Source organism: Ipomoea nil, unplaced genomic scaffold (assembly GCF_001879475.1).
Source record: "Ipomoea nil cultivar Tokyo-kokei standard unplaced genomic scaffold, Asagao_1.1 scaffold2297, whole genome shotgun sequence".
In the NCBI taxonomy this organism is placed as follows: domain Eukaryota; kingdom Viridiplantae; phylum Streptophyta; class Magnoliopsida; order Solanales; family Convolvulaceae; genus Ipomoea; species Ipomoea nil.
In genome coordinates this window covers 263095-275326 of record NW_017618725.1, presented here as the reverse complement: position 1 = coordinate 275326, position 12232 = coordinate 263095, and the positions used below count along the sequence as shown (strand labels likewise).

At 34.4% G+C, this 12232-nt stretch overlaps 1 long non-coding RNA gene across 1 annotated transcript in view; it reads left to right on the top strand.

The window, feature by feature from the left end:
• LOC109151919 overlaps positions 1-12232 on the top strand; it is a 27871-nt gene extending 15639 nt beyond the window's left edge. The window contains exons 3-4 of the long non-coding RNA XR_002049309.1: positions 10798-10803; positions 12222-12232. This is a non-coding gene — a long non-coding RNA (uncharacterized LOC109151919). The remainder of the gene's footprint in view (positions 1-10797; positions 10804-12221) is intronic.

The window sequence follows — 12232 nt, the reverse complement described above, 5'->3', positions numbered from 1 at the left end:
GAAATACTTTTACATTTCGATGTAAAAGTATTTCATTTTTTCTTCAAAAGTATTGCATTTTTCCTTATAATAAGTAACAAACACGCTATTCCTAATTAAAAGAACAAATCATAAACATAAACTATAAATATTAAACCTTAGACAATAAAAAAATATGAACACATAAACCAAACTAAAAAATAAAAAATAAAAATTGAAACAGTAAACCAAATCAAACCAAAAAAAAAAAAAAAAAAAAAAAACCATAAACTCGTAATTCTTTTTTAAATGAGTATATTATTGTATATGTAGTTTTTAATACATAATTTTCCAACAGTTATACTTAGAAATATCAAAATTCTTTTTATTTTATTTATTATTATTATTATTTTTTGTCTAATGAGCACCTCAAAATTTCTCAAAATGAAAAAGTATTACGGGCTCAGGCCGTAAGACTTCCTATAGACTATTATTACTACCTATAGGATCGTTAAACCCTGCGACCCGCGCCTCCCAAAACGACGTCATTTTGGTAAGTTTTGTAGGGAGTTGACGTGATTATGTGTATTTGTTTATATAATTATGTGTATTTTTATACAATTATGTACATTTTTTATACAATCATGTACATCTTTTTTTATACAATTATGTACATCCGAAACAGGAAATTTATGTGTATTATGTTAAGAATTGATGTTTATTATGTTAAAAGTTTATGTATATTATGTATTATGTTAGATTATATGTATTATCTTTTAAAAAAAAGTATGTGTATTTTGTTATACAATTATGTACATTCATGTATACAATTATGTGTATTTTAGTATAAAATTATGTATATTTTTGAACATGAAATTTTTTTTTAAAGAAAATTAACCGTCACCACAGGATAGCGAAATTGCAAAAAAAAAAAAAAAAAAAAAAAAAAAAAAAAAAAGCGAAACAATATCATTTTGCATTAAGGCGTACAATGCAATGCGTCCAGGTGCAGGATATAAATTGCCCTATCTATACGACCGTCAATCCTACCCACCAATTTACGTCAGTCACAGGAAAAATTATACCAAGTCCAATTCAAGTTAACGCGGCAGTCATTCGATCCTTTTTAATTAGTGTATACTTTTCCTTTGTATATGTATAATTTAATGAATTATTTTACATAAAACATATATGCAAGAAAATCATCGTAATAACAAAATATACCATAAAGCACTGTGAGATTAATAAAAGAAATGCAAGAACAAAAGCATTTTAACATGACATATACATATAATAGTCGATTAATTGACCTACAATTGCATTAGTAGTTCAGTTACCGGTCACTAATTTCTCAAGTTATAGAGTTATTTTTGTAATAATTTAAATTATAAGACATTGTGATATGTAGTTTAATTTTAACATTCTTTAAAAATCAAATGAATTCATAGAAATGTGGGTGAGGGTATTAATTTGATTGACGTTAGAAAATGGAGTACTCTTAGAAAATGTGAGGGAAAGATGAATGTAAATGAGAAAAAAAAAAATGCACATACACAGCAAATTGTATATTGACGAACCGAATTCAGTACGTACAAATGTGAAAATTCTGTATTCGTGTTAACTATTTGTGAAAGATAGCACTGTTGTACATCAGTCAGTAAATTGTGTAAATACTTAGTGCGGAATAAAAACAAACAGAAATAAGAGACACGAAATTGTTTACCAAGTTTGATACAATTATATCTATGTCTGGGAGACCACCATCAGTGAGTTCACTTCACTATCTCAACCAGTCAATCATACAGATGGTAAAGATATCACAATCTCAACTCAATGTGTGTTATACCTCATAAGGTAGAAAGCCAAGTAAGCAGTTGTCCAAAGAGTCCCTCGTTTGGAGATCCACATTGTCACTGTCCGACCCACTAACTCACTCACCACTGCACCATAGTTACGTTGTATGGAATACGGTCCTCAAATCGATCAGCACAAGGAATATAGTCTTCTCAATGGAAAGAATTAGCACGAACCATGACGGTATTGAGAAGACATTGATTCAAAGATTCAACGGTTAAACGCACGTGGAAGAAGAAGTCTCTCAAGTGAAAAGTATTCTCTAACTTCAAGGCTTCAAACTTCTTCAATTAAATAGGATGACTACGAATCTTGGATGGCAAGTAATCTCTTAGGGTTACCATGCATGTAGACGAAGATCACTTGACATAGTTCTTATTAGGAAAGGTCTGACTTCTTAAACTCCTGTTTCCAAAAGTTTGAATATGGAAATTTGCTCCGCCGGTCCTGAGTAAGTCGGTGAAGATCGATGTTCAGCAAGTTTCCAAATCTTCATTGGCGTAGGAACTGATCCGTTGGAGACTATCAGTAATATTGTCCTACACTTATCTAATTTGCCATAATATATTCAATTATATAAATTAATGAGGTTTATAAACATAAACATACATTAACAAAATGAAAATTTAAAGTCTATTCTATCGTTACATTACATTGAATTTGGCTACGTATACGAGGCTCTAAAAGTATTACATTTTTCTTCAAAAGTATTATATTTTCCCTTATAAGTAAGGGGCACTTGCCAACATTACTTATTTCAGTGTTGCAAAAATCCCACCTAGGCATCAATTTATCGGCGCCTAGGCGCTAGGCGCTGGCCGGCCGCCTAGCGTATCACCATAATCGGTAGTCTATGCGGCCTAAGCACCGCCTAGGCCTCCTAGGTGCCGACTACGCCTCCTAGGCACCGACTAGGTTGCCTAGCCAGCCAATTAGCTATGGTTCCCTTCTTTTTTAAATGGGTTATTTCAGTCAAAACAACATTGTTTTGAGCGAAATAACCCTAATTTGTTCAAACTCTAGATGTATTTAATATTTTAGTATTAACTATTAAAGTACTGAATAGTTTATAATTATCAAGTCTTAAAAAATTTTAAACAAATTTTTTTTAAAAAAAATATGGGTGCCTAGGCGCCGATTGATCCCCGCCTAAGCGCCCCTCGAGCGCCTAGCGAGTTTTTCACCCAAGCTTATTACATATGGAAAATACAATACTTCTGATGAAAAATATAATACTTTTACATCTAAATGTAAAAGTATTACAGTTTTCCTTATAAGTAATAAAAATTTTATTTCTGATTAGTATTACATTTGAACATATAAGTATATTTGCGGATATAGTATGACATTTGCATATACGTGGACATGGTAAAGTTTCATAGTTTTAACAAGTTGATGACTTGTTCAAGTTCTATACTTTTAATTTTCTTCCATTCAAAATGCAACGGTCAGCCCGTAACCCTAAAACCAGTCAATGTACTAACGAACAAATCAAAGTCGTCTTATCCATGTCGCCACGATCCCAGCATATAAAACTAGGCAGCTCTTCGCATTTTGTTTTACCATAAAATTCATCATCATCATCTTCAACCTCTGTCTATCTTAGCTTCAATTAAATATTCCATCTGAACCATCATAAACTTGTTCTTTAAAACCATCGGACAAGATCCAAAACCAAAAGACAATGAGACATCAACCTAGTATTGTTCTTGCTTTTGTTTGTGTGATTCTGCTACTGAGAATCCAACCTTATGAGGCCTGTAGAACAACCAATCTTTTGCTTCCTTCTCTGCAATGGCGGCCGGTTACGCCGCCCTCGACCAACCCTGGGCACAACTAGGTTGGCACGTACGGCGCATGCAGCAAAACTATATATACATATTCTTTTAATTTATTATATTCTATTTTCTTTTGTTCAATTTTTTTTTTTTTGGAAATTAATTGATTATTACGGAGAATAACTAGTCAGTATGATCAAAACATGTATGAGCAGCTGTGTATGTTGACCAACATATAGTCATAACTTATGACTGATCAATAAAATTGAGGCATTTTTTATAAATATTTTAGAGTAATGTATAGAAAGTATTACATGCATTAGACTTAATATTCAAAATTGCATGTCTTTAATTTCATGATAACTTAATGAGATATGTTGAACACTGCTGAAAACTTTGTTGTTTCCATCCAACAAAAATATCGATTGGTAATTTGTAAAAAATCAAAACTTTCCATCGCGAATATAAATGAACGGAAAGTTGGATGGAAATTTCGTGCAATGCGCGAGTGTTGGACGCAATTTTCCACCGACACTAAATATTGGATCATTTTGGACTGAATGTTTGTCGGAAATACATTCTCCGACCAATAATTCCCATTTTCTGTTCAATTCTCGTTGTACTAAAATTGCGAAATTTCTAACAGTGTGTAAGTTTCTATTTATTTTTGTATGTTATATGTTGTGTAATATTCATTAGGTAAATCAGCTAGTATAAAGCAACCAATTCAATCATATCGTAGCTTAAAGTTTATTGCGTGTTATGAGATACGGAGTGTGTGTATATATATATATATATATATATATATATATATATATTCTGTTCCTACATCATATATATTAACCTAATTTTTGTTTTTTCGTTCTACATTAACCTTCAATAAGTTTACATCTACCATTCTAATAAGAGCGCTTAACTGGAATAAAAAAAATGTTTGTACTAATTGTTTCTTAAAATGAATGATTCATATTATTTTGATTTTAGTATTTTTAATGATTTTCCTTATTTACCCTTTATTGTATTATTTTCTTTCCTTAAATAACCTTAAATTCCGTTAGTATAAACTTTATTAACGGAATATTCCGTTAACTATTTATTATTCTTAACTTACTTATTGATTTTTATAAGAAAGATCTTAAGTTCGAACCTCATTCCAATTAGACTTATCATAATTGTTAAACATATACTACGAATATGTTAAAATGTATTAAAAATACTAGTTTTTTTACGTGCTTTGCGCGAATGGAATAATGCCCAATAATTATTTTTAAATAAGTATTTCAAAGTATATCAATGCAATATTATATAGGAGATGTTCATGCATAGGTAAATAAATGTTGAATTTGTTTATTTAAATCGGTAATTTAAATTATATAAACGCAAGATAATATATGAGAGATTGATTATAATTGTCACTAAAATAAATGTTTGCAACTTTGTAATAACGCTAGTTTAAATACTTAGTCTTAAAGCGATAACCTAAATAAATACTACTTTTGGTTTAAATTTCTTTAATTCTTCTTAATTCTCGTTTAGGTAGCATTGTTTTTGTTTTCATCTTTAGTACACGTCCTTTTTTTTTTTTTTTTTTTTTTTTTTTTTTTTTTGTAGTGTGTCATGTGCAATTAGGTTATTGGTAGAAGTATAGAGGGATTCATCATGCAATGAGATTATGGTGTAGGAAGTTTTAGATTTGTCTTGCTGTGTATATGACTGAGATTTTAGGTGTAATATGAACTCTTTAGCGTACAAACACCTATTGATATTTAGTAGTTGTAGTTTTTTCCCTACTTGTTTCATGTGTTGTGAGATGTGTGTCGTAGGTTATCATGTGAAAGTATTGAACAAAATATTAATATTTATTATATTTGTATAAAATACCTGATAAATATATATATATATATATATATATATATATATATATATATATATATATATATATATATAACATGTTTTGTATTATAACTTTGATATTTAATTACAAGATAATGTAAAAAAGAAGACAATGAACAATGTAGTGAATATAATAAATATCGATTGGTAATTTGTAAAAAATCAAAACTTTCCATCGCGAATAGGAATGAACGGAAAGTTGGACGGAAATTCCATGCACGCGCGAGTGCTGGACGGAATTTTCCACCGACACTAAATATTTTGTTCATATCACTCAACACCCCCCCGCAACGTAGAGCATACATTGTAACATTTATCCGTTACTATTATTATAACATTAGGATAAGTTATGATAATATTCAGTATTTGATATGTGGTGCAACACTAATAACCTAATAGCTAGACTACCATTATGATTAGGAGTCTAGTTAGGGTTTACGAGACCTAAAGACAATCAACCACAATGATGGCCAGTGGTTATATAAGGTCACTAGTCCTCTCACTGCTCACACTACATACCTCTAGAGAGAGCTGAGTAAAGTGAGAGACAAAATACTCGTTATCTTTGCAGTAGTCCAGATCGCTCAACCGTATCAAGAACTATGGCTGGAGGTTAGTCGATCCTATTATCACATATTATAGTGATGCATGTGATATTTTAGTGTAACAGTTGGTATCAGTCGCCATAAATAATCTCTGCCTAGTTCTTTTTAATTGCATATATTTTTTGAATATGTTGTATACTTTGTATAATTGAGATACATATTTAAATATTTGTTCGCAATTAAATTGTCTGGGCTGCTGGAAATTTGGTTTATTCCGCATTAAGAAACAAAAACAAAAAACAAAAATTAAATTGGATAATTATTTTTTATTTTTGGCCTTTTCGTTGCTTCGCCGGAAATTTCTTCTTGTTTTTCGAATTCCGGTGCTGGCTTGCGATTATTCAGATGAAGAAGATGGATGATGAAGGGCTTAAGGTTTTGGGCCAGGTCTGGCCCAATTTGGCCAGACCTGGGCTCATATATAATAATAATAATAATAAAATTATTTTATTAAATATGGGCCTGTTTTGGTTTTGGGCCAAATCTGAATTGATATTTGGACTACATCAATTCTTTCAGTTTAATTCCTTAATCATATTTGACTTCTTCTAATTAAATTATCCAATTGAAATTTTTTGAGAGATCTAAAGAGTTGTAGTTTCACCTATGGATAAGGCTTTGTATTGACGTTAGAAAAGACATTTTATGTTCCTAGTTTTTCTAGGAACTTAGTTTCAGTATCTAGACTTGTACCCTTCGGATATTCTTTTGAATTTAATACCAATGATTTCAAGTTATTTCATTATTCTACTTGTGTTGGTACTGGTACATTGTGTGATGGTCTTTTCCGTCTTAAATTAAAGAATGATTCAGTTTACAATTCTTTACATGTTCAAAACGGCACCAAACGGTGTAGTATTAACGACAATTGTTGTGGCATCAGAGATTAGGTCATATCTCCCTTGAGCGTATTAAAAGGTTGGTAAAAGATGGAGTACTTTCTACTCTAGACTATACTGACTTTGAGACTTGCATTGACTGCATTAAGGGTAAGCAGACAAACAAGTCAAAGAAAGGTGCCAATAGAAGTTCAACGTTGTTGGAAATTATTCATACTGACATATGTTATCCTGATATGACAATACCTGGTCAGAAATATTTCATCACCTTTATTGATGACTTCTCAAGATTTTCCTATGTGTATTTACTTCATCATAAACATGAAGCATTGGATGCTTTTAAATCATTTAAAGCTCAAGTTGAAAACCAATGTAACAGGAAAATACACATAGTTAGGTCTGATAGGGGTGGTGAATACTATGGTAGATATACTGAGAATGGACAAGCACCTGGTCCCTTTGCTAAGTTTCTCCAAGAGCATGGGATTGTTGCCCAATACACCATGCCTGGTTCTCCGGACCAAAATGGTGTAGCTGAAAGAAGAAACCGGACTCTTCTGAATATGGTGCGGAGTATGCTTAGCAACTCTAAGCTTCCAAAGTCGTTGTGGGATGAAGCACTTAAGACGGCAACGTATATATTAAACCGTGTTCCAACCAAGGCTGTCCCTAAGACACCATTTGAGTTATTCAAAGGTTGGAAACCGAGTTTGCAACATATGCGTGTTTGGGGATGTCCGTCTGAGGTGAGGATATATAACCCACACGAGAAGAAACTTGACCCAAGGACGATTAGTGCTTTCTTTATTGGATATGCACAGTCCTCTAAGGGTTATAGGTTCTTTTTTCCATCTCATACCACTAGGATAGTGGAATCAAGGAATGCTAAATTTCTTGAAGATGACTCGATTAGTGGGAGTGATCGGTTTAAGGACTTAGTTCCTTCCTTGGATCATATTGACTCTCGACCTTCTACGTCATCTGGTGGGGTTGTACTTATCCGCAGTGCTCCTTTAGTTCTGCCTGCAGATATACCACTTACCGTTGAGATTTCACAAACTGTTGAGGATCAGCCTTTGGAAGAACCAGTTCAGGACTTACAGCAACCGCCTGAACTAGATTTCGAACCAATGGTTGAACTAACTCAGGATATACAGCAAGATTCTGAGCCGATGCAGACTGAACCGATTCAAGAACTGCTACTAGTTCCTGAAGAGGTAGTTGCCCCGCAACCTGTACAAGGTGATGAGGGTCCAACCTTAAGACGGTCTACTCGGATAAGGCGATCAGCAATTCCTAGTTATTATGTTTCGTATCTACAAGAATCTGACATAGGGGCTGAAAATGATCCTGAAACATTCTCTCAAGCCACAAATTGTGCACTGTCTGACTTATGGTTAGAAGCCATGAAAGATGAAATGAATTCCATGAAGGACAATGGAGTTTGGGATCTTGTTGAGTTGCCTAATGGGGCCAAGGCCATTGGCTGTAAATGGGTTTTTAAGACTAAAAGAAACTCATTAGGCAACATTGAGAGATACAAGGCCCGACTTGTTGCCAAGGGATTTACTCAAAAAGAAGGAATCGATTACAATGAGATATTTTCTCCTGTATCAAAGAAAGATTCACTTCGGGTCATTCTGGCATTAGCTGCACATTTTAATCTTGAGTTGCAACAAATGGATGTGAAAACCACTTTCCTAAATGGTGATCTAGAAGAGAAGGTTTATATGAAACAACCTGAAGGTTTCTCTTCTAGGGGTGGTGAGCATTTAGTATGTAAGCTTAAGAAATCCATATACGGTTTAAAACAAGCCTCCCGTTAATGGTATATCAAATTCAATGGGGTAATTTCTTCATTTGGTTTTGTTGAAAATCCATCAGATAACTGTATATACCAGAAGGTGAGTGGGAGTAAAATTTGCTTTCTTGTTTTATATGTGGATGACATCTTACTTGCCACCAATGATAAGGGGATGCTTCGTGATGTGAAACAATTTCTTTTTAAGAACTTTGATATGAAGGATATGGGTGATGCCTCTTATGTTATTGGCATTAAAATTCAGAGAGATAGGTCCCGGGGTATACTGGGTTTATCTCAAGAAACCTATATAAACAAAGTTTTAGAGAGATTTCATATGCAAAATTGTTCACCATACGCCCCTCCCATATCTAAGGGGGATAGATTCAGTTTGGACCAATGTCCGAAAAAATGATTTGGAGAAGGAATCCATGGAGAACATCCCTTATGCTGCAGCAGTTGGATGTCTTGGATATATTCAAGTCTGTACGAGGCCGGATATTGCTTTTACGGTTGGAATGCTAGGGCGTTACCAACACAATCCGGGTTAGACCATTGGAGAGCTATAAAGAAGGTTCTAAGGTATCTCAAAGGAACCAAAGGTTACAAGCTTGGGTTTAAGCAAACGGACAATTTAGATCTTGTCGGTTATTTAGACGCGGACTTCGCTGGCTGTGTTAATTCTCGAAATCAACTTCAGGGTGCGTCTTTATTATGGCCGGTGGGGTTATCTCATGGAGAAGTGTTAAACAGTCCTTAATAGCTACTTCTACCATGGAAGTCGAGTTCGTTTCCTGTTTCGAGGCTACTTCACAGGGTGTTTGGCTAAAGAATTTTATCTCTGGGCTTAGAATTATGGATTCTATATCTAAGCCATTGAAAGTCTACTGTGACAACTCAGCTGCAGTCTTCCTAGCTAAGAACGACAAAAGTGGAAGTCGAACTAAGCACATCGACATCAAGTTCTTAGCAATTAGGGAGCGTGTCAAAAATAAAGTTGTATTTATTGAACACATTCATACTGAGTTGATGTTAGCAGATCCCTTGACTAAAGGCATGCCACCATTTAAGTTCAAGGATCTGATTCAGAAAATGGGACTTTCGCCCAATTTGTAATTTGTATATATACATTCAGTTTCAATAAAATTCTTTGGCATTCAGACATTTTCTCAATTAAGTGTGTACACCTTCATTTACTTTATATTGATGAGAAAATGTACTTCAGGGACTTGGAATAAACATAGGGTTTATTTCGTTGGGTTTTGTTTCCTAATTAAGTGCTCAATGGCAGTTTTGCATTTGATCATAATGGATACTACTCGCGCTAATGAGAACATATCATTATGGTTGGTGTTTTTCTGTTATTGAGTGGTAGTGCTTACACCAAGTGGGAGAATGTAACATTTACTATTATTATAACATTAGGATAAGTTATGATAATATTCAGTATTTGATATGTGGTGCAACACTAATAACCTAATAGCTAGACTACCATTATGATTAGGAGTCTAGTTAGGGTTTAGGAGACCTAAAGACAATCAACCACAATGATGGCCAGTGGTTATATAAGGTCACTAGTCCTCTCACTGCTCACACTACATACCTCTAGAGAGAGCTGAGTAAAGTGAGAGACAACATACTCGCTATCTCTGTAGCAGTCCAGATCGCTCAACCGTATCAAGAACTATGGCTGGAGGTTAGTTGATCCTATTATCACATATTATAGTGATGCATGTGATATTTTAGTCTAACATACATATCATGGAGAGACATCTTGGACACCAAACAATAAAATGAAGTTGCTGCATGTGGCTTAGTGAAGATATCTGCAAGCTGGTTTGCAATGGCAACATGTAGTAGTTTCAGTACTCCTTTATGTAGTTTCTCCCGTACTAGATGACAATCTATTTCAATATGCTTTGTCCTTTCATGGAATACTGGATTTTCAGCTATTGCAATAGCTGATTTGCTATCACAAAATAACATGGCTGTAGGGTTATCATTTATCCCCAGATCCTGCAACAGATAGACTAACCATTAAATTGGATCTCACATGCAGTTGTGGCAAGAGCCCAGTATTCTGCTTCAGAGGAACTTCTTGAGATTGTAACTTGTTTCTTAGATCTCCAAGACACCAATGTACTGCCTAGGAAGATGCAAAAACCAGTAACAGACCTCCTGGCATCTGGACAAGCTGCCCAGTCTGAATATAATCAGTGAAACCTTTGAGCTGTAAGGAAGATTTTTTGCTGAGAAGAAAAGGCCTTGTCCCCTGGAGCTGCCTTGATATATCTCAACACCCTATGTGCTGCCTACATGTGTATGTCAGTGGGACAATCCAAAAACTGAGAGAATTGTTGTACAACATAACTGATATCAGGTCTAGTTATGGTTAGATATAACAACTTTCCAATAAGCTTTCTATATTGAGTAGCATCCTGTAGGGTGTTGCCAGTAGTCCTACTATATTTGGTTGAGGTGACCATGGGTGTACAGGCAGGTTTATAGTGCAAGAAACTTGTTTCCTCAAGCAATTCCATGGTATATTTTCTCTGAGTCATTGAGATTCCTTTGCTGCTTCTTGCAACTTCTAGTTCCAGAAAGAACCTTAGAGGACCTAAGTCCTTAATGTGAAAAGCTTCATCCAAGTGCTTCTTAATCTGTTCCACTTGGCTTATATCAGGAATAGCAATGACCACATCATCAACATAAACAAGTAATGCTACAAATTCACTATTTTGGCCTCTTGTAAACAGAGAAGGATCATAAATAACTTGCTTGAACCCCATTCCCAACAATTCATGAGTTAGTTTAATGTTCCATTGTCTACTTGCTTGTTTAAGGCCATATAAGGACTTAACCAACCTGCATACTTGATCAGGTTTAATTGGAGTGAGGCCAGGAGGCAATTGCATGTAGACTTCTTCATTAAGCTCTCCATGTAGGAAGGCATTATTGACATCTAACTAGTGTAGAAACCAACCTTTAATGGCAGCAACAACTACCAACAGTCTGATTGTTGTGATTTTGGCAACAGGATTGAAAGTGTCCAAGTAATCAAGTCCAGGTGTTTGAGTGTACCATTTTGCCACAAGCCTAGCTTTGTGTCTTTCAATTGTTCCATCAGCTTTGAGTTTAGTCTTATAGACCCATCTGCATCCTATTGGATCTTTGTTAGGAGGCAGATCTGTAATTACCCATGTGTTGTTTGCTTTCAAGGCTTTAAACTCAGCTTCCATTGCTTGTCTCCAACATTCCTTTTTTATGGCTTCATTGTAGTTTCTTGGTTCTTTTGCATCCAGCACGTTCACAGCAAAAGCTTTATACTCATGAGATAGCCTGTCATAACACAAAAATTTAGAAATGTTATGAGGAGTGGTTTTTCTGGTAGTGACACTTTGGCAGCTATAATCATCAAGATAGCTAGGTGTGACTTTTCTTCTGGTTGACCTCCTTAGTTGTGTTTCATTCTTAGAGATTGGTTGACTGCTAGAAACTCCAACC